Source organism: Manis javanica, chromosome 2, assembly GCF_040802235.1.
Source record: "Manis javanica isolate MJ-LG chromosome 2, MJ_LKY, whole genome shotgun sequence".
NCBI lineage: Eukaryota > Metazoa > Chordata > Mammalia > Pholidota > Manidae > Manis > Manis javanica.
In genome coordinates, this window is record NC_133157.1 from 152,853,505 (window position 1) to 152,859,504 (window position 6,000).

A 6,000-nucleotide genomic window follows, 5' to 3' on the forward strand; every position below is an offset into this window, starting at 1 on the left:
AAAGGGGCAGGACAGGTCACTTAGACCAGAGGCAGGGAATCTGGGGATCTCTGGGCACTCTAACCCCCTGGGCAGCAGGGAGCACAGAGGCCCCTTACGGAGATAAATAGTCTCCTGGCTGCTCCCTCTCCAACGGGGCTCCACCATTTTGGAGGAACAGCCCCAGCCAGGCCAAGCCCACAGCAACAGCGGAGATAAACCCCAAAGCAACTGGGCAGGAAGCAGAAGCCCTGTCTGCGCACAGCTGCCCAGCACAAGCCACTAGAGGTCGCTATTCTCCCAGGAAAAGGCTACAAACCAACAAGAAGGGAAGCTCTTCCAGCGGTCACTTGTACCAGCTCTGCAAACTATCTCTATCACCATGAAAAGGCAAAACTACAGGCAGACAAAGATCACAGAGACAACACCTGAGAAGGAGACAGACCTAACTAGTCTTCCTGAAAAAGAATTCAAAATAAAAATCATGAACATGCTGACAGAGATGCAGAAAAAAATGCAAGAGCAATGGGATGAGATGCGGAGAAAAATGCAAGAGCAGTGGGATGAAGTCCGGAAGGAGATCACAGATGTCAGGAAAGAGATCACAGAAGTGAAACAATCCCTGGAAGGATTTATAAGCAGAATGGATAAGATGCAAGAGGCCATTGAAGGAATAGAAGCCAGAGAACAGGAACGTATAGAAGCTGACATAGAGAGAGATAAAAGGATCTCCAGGAATGAAACAACACTAAGAGAAATATGTGACCAATACAAAAGGAAAAACATTCGTATTATAGGGATACCAGAAGAGGAAGAAAGAGGAAAAGGGATAGAAAGTGTCTTTGAAGAAATAATTGCTGAAAACTTCCCCAAACTGGGGGAGGAAATAATCGAACAGACCATGGAATTATACAGAACCCCCAACAGAAAGGATCCAAGGAGGACAACACCAAGACACATAATAATTAAAATGGCAAGGATCAAGGACAAGGAAAGAGTTTTAAAGGCAGCTAGAGAGAAAAAGGTCACCTATAAAGGAAAACCAATCAGGCTAACATCAGACTTCTCAACAGAAACCCTACAGGCCAGAAGAGAATGGCATGATATACTTAATGCAATGAAACAGAAGGGCCTTGAACCAAGGATACTGTATCCAGCACGACTATCATTTAAATATGATGGTGGGATCAAACAATTCCCAGACAAGCAAAAGCTGAGGGAATTTGCTTCCCACAAACCACCTCTACAGGGCATCCTACAGGGACTGCTCTAGATGGGAGCACTCCTAAAAAGAGCACAGAACAAAACACACAACATATGAAGAATGGAGGAGGAGGAATAAGAAGGGAGAGAAGAAAAGAATCTCCAGACAGTGTATATAACAGCTCAATAAGCGAGCTAAGTTAGGCAGTAAGATATTAAAGAAGCTAACCTTGAACCTTTGGTAACCACGAATCTAAAGCCTGCAATGGCAATAAGTACATATCTTTCAATAGTCACCCTAAATGTAAATGGACTTAATGCACAAATCAAAAGACATAGAGTAATAGAATGGATAAAAAAGCAAGACCCATCTATATGCTGCTTACAAGAAACTCACCTTAAACCCAAAGATAAGCATAGACTAAAAGTCAAGGGATGGAAAAACATATTTCAGGCAAACAACAGTGAGAAGAAAGCAGGGGTTGCAGTACTAATATCAGACAAAATAGACTTCAAAACAAAGAAAGTAACAAGAGATAAAGAAGGCCACTACATAATGATAAAGGGCTCAGTCCAACAAGAGGATATAACCATTCTAAATATATATGCACCCCATACAGGAGCACCAGCATATGTGAAGCAAATACTAACAGAACTAAAGAGGGAAATAGACTGCAATGCATTCATTGTAGGAGACTTCAACACACCACTCACCCCAAAGGATAGATCCACTGGGCAGAAAATAAGTAAAGACACACAGGCACTGAACAACACACTAGAACAGATGGACCTAATAGACATCTATAGAACTCTACATCCAAAAGCAACAGGATATACATTCTTCTCAAGTGCACATGGAACATTCTCCAGAATAGACCACATACTAGCTCACAGAAAGAGCCTCAGTAAATTCCACAATATTGAAATTCTACCAACCAATTTTTCAGACCACAAAGGTATGAAAGTAGAAATAAATTCTACAAAGAAAACAAAAAGGCTCACAAACACATGGAGGCTTAACAACATGCTACTAAATAATCAATGGATCAATGAACAAATCAAAATAGAGATCAAGGAATATATAGAAACAAATGACAACAACAACACTAAGCCCCAACTTCTGTGGGATGCAGTGAAAGCAGTCTTAAGAGGAAAGTATATAGCAATCCAGGCACACTTGAAGAAGGAAGAACAATCCCAAATGAATAGTCTAACATCACAATTATTAAAACTGGAAAAAGAAGAACAAATGAGGCCTAAAGTCAGCAGAAGGAGGGACATAATAAAGATCAGAGAAGAAATAAACAAAATTGAGAAGAATAAAACAATAGCAAAAATCAACGAAACCAAGAGCTGGTTCTTTGAGAAAATAAACAAAATAGATAAGCCTCTAGCCCAACTTATTAAGAGAAAAAGAGAGTCAACACAAATCAACATAATCAGAAATGAGAATGGAAAAATCACGACAGACTCCACAGAAATACAAAGAATTATTAAAGACTACTATGAAAACCTATATGCCAACAAGCTGGAAAACCTAGAAGAAATGGACAACTTCCTAGAAAAATACAACCTCCCAAGACTGACCAAGGAAGAAACACAAAAGTTAAACAAACCAATTACAAGCAAAGAAATTGAAACAGTAATCAAAAAACTACCCAAGAACAAAACCCCGGGGCCGGACGGATTTACCTCGGAATTTTATCAGACACACAGAGAAGACATAATACCCATTCTCCTTAAAGTGTTCCACAAAATAGAAGAAGAGGGAATACTCCCAAACTCATTCTATGAAGCCAACATCACCCTAATACCAAAACCAGGAAAAGACCCCACCAAAAAAGAAAATTACAGACCAATATCCCTGATGAATGTAGATGCAAAAATACTCAATAAAATATTAGCAAACAGAATTCAACAGTATATCAAAAGGATCATACACCATGACCAAGTGGGGTTCATCCCAGGGATGCAAGGATGGTACAACATTCGAAAATCCATCAACATCATCCACCACATCAACAAAAAGAAAGACAAAAACCACATGATCATCTCCATAGATGCTGAAAAAGCATTTGACAAAATTCAACATCCATTCATGATAAAAACTCTCAGCAAAATGGGAATAGAGGGCAAGTACCTCAACATAATAAAGGCCATATATGATAAACCCACAGCCAGCATTATACTGAACAGCGAGAAGCTGAAAGCATTTCCACTGAGATCGGGAACCAGACAGGGATGCCCACTCTCCCCACTGTTATTTAACATAGTACTGGAGGTCCTAGCCATGGCAATCAGACAAAACAAAGAAATACAAGGAATCCAGATTGGTAAAGAAGAAGTTAAACTGTCACTATTTGCAGATGATATGATACTGTACATAAAAAACCCTAAAGACTCCACTCCAAAACTACTAGAACTGATATCGGAATACAGCAAAGTTGCAGGATACAAAATCAACACACAGAAATCTGTAGCTTTCCTATACACTAACAACGAATCAATAGAAAGAGAAATCAGGAAAACAATTCCATTCACCATTGCATCAAAAAGAATAAAATACCTAGGAATAAACCTAACCAAGGAAGTGAAAGACTTATACTCTGAAAACTACAAGTCACTCTTAAGAGAAATTAAAGGGGACACTAATAAATGGAAACTAATCCCATGCTCATGGCTAGGAAGAATTAATATCGTCAAAATGGCCATCCTGCCAAAAGCAATATACAAATTTGATGCAATCCCTCTCAAATTACCAGCAACATTCTTCAATGAATTGGAACAAATAATTCAAAAATTCATATGGAAACACCAAAGACCCCAAATAGCCAAAGCAATCCTGAAAAAGAAGAATAAAGTAGGGGGGATCTCACTCCCCAACTTCAAGCTCTACTACAAAGCCATAGTAATCAAGACAATTTGGTACTGGCACAAGAACAGAGCCACAGACCAGTGGAACAGATTAGAGACCCCAGAAATTAACCCAAACATATATGGTCAATTAATATTTGATAAAGGAGCCATGGACATACAATGGCAAAATGACAGTCTCTTCAACAGATGGTGCTGGCAAAACTGGACAGCTACATGTAGGAGAATGAAACTGGACCATTGTCTAACCCCATATACAAAGGTAAACTCAAAATGGATCAAAGACCTGAATGTAAGTCACGAAACCATTAAACTCTTGGAAAAAAACATAGGCAAAAACCTCTTAGACATTAACATGAGTGATCTCTTCTTGAACATATCTCCCCGGGCAAGGAAAACAACAGCAAAAATGAGCAAGTGGGACTAAATTAAGCTGAAAAGCTTCTGTACAGCGAAAGACACCATCAATAGAACAAAAAGGAACCCTACAGTATGGGAGAATATATTTGAAAATGACAGATCTGATAAAGGCTTGACGTCCAGAATATATAAAGAGCTCACACGCCTCAACAAACAAAAAACAAATAACCCAATTAAAAAATGGGCAGAGGAACTGAACAGACAGTTCTCCAAAAAAGAAATACAGATGGCCAAGAGACACATGAAAAGATGCTCCACATCGCTAATTATCAGAGAAATGCAAATTAAAACTACAATGAGGTATCACCTCACACCAGTAAGGATAGCTGCCATCCAAAAGACAAACAACAACAAATGTTGGCGAGGCTGTGGAGAAAGGGGAACCCTCCTACACTGCTGGTGGGAATGTAAATTAGTTCAACCATTGTGGAAAGCAGTATGGAGGTGCATCAAAATGCTCAAAACAGACCTACCATTTGACCCAGGAATTCCACTCCTAGGAATTTACCCTAAGAACGCAGCAATCAAGTTTGAGAAAGACAGATGCACTCCTATGTTTATCGCAGCACTATTTACAATAGCCAAGAATTGGAAGCAACCTAAATGTCCATCTGTAGATGAATGGATAAAGAAGATGTGGTACATATACACAATGGAATACTACTCAGCCATAAGAAGTGGAAAAATCCAACCATTTGCAGCAACATGGATGGAGCTGGAGAGTATTATGCTCAGTGAAATAAGCCAAGTGGAGAAAGAGAAATACCAAATGATTTCACTCATCTGAGGAGTATAGGAACAAAGGAAAAACTGAAGGAACAAAACAGCAGCAGAATTACAGAACCCAAAAATGGACTAACAGGTACCAAAGGGAAAGGAACTGGGGAGGATGGGTGGGCAGGGAGGGATAAGGGGGGGGAAGAAGAAGGGGGGTATTAAGATTAGCATGCATGGGGGGGAGGGAGAAAGGGGAGGGTGGGCTGCACAACACAGAGAGGACAAGTAGTGACTCTACCACATTTTGCTAAGCTGATGGACAGTAACCGTAATGTGGTTGTTAGGGGGGACCTGATATAGGGGAGAGCATAGTAAACATAGTATTCTTCAGGTAAGTGTAGATTAAAAATTTAAAAAAAAAAAAGAAAGAAAGAAAGAAAAGGGGGATTACTCCTTAACAGGATAAAACTATTGGTAAATCAAAGATCAACGCATGCTTTAAATATCCTTAATGTTGATCACTTAAAGGGTGTCAGATGATCAGCTATGGAGGTACTCTTTTCTGATAATATTCCTTTCTCTTAATTAAAAAAAAAAAAAAAAAGCAGTTACTGTGTGCGGACCTCCAATGAGTTCTGCACAGTGGTATAGAGGGCATGTCAAAGTGTGGGCAAAGGGTCTGTTTGTTTCTACGCAGAAGATCAAGGCCTAGCTTGGATACCCAGAAAATGAACTAAGATACGATATGAGGAGGAGCTTCCGGCATCAGCACTCTCTGGAGGACTCATGCCGGGGGATGATCATCAA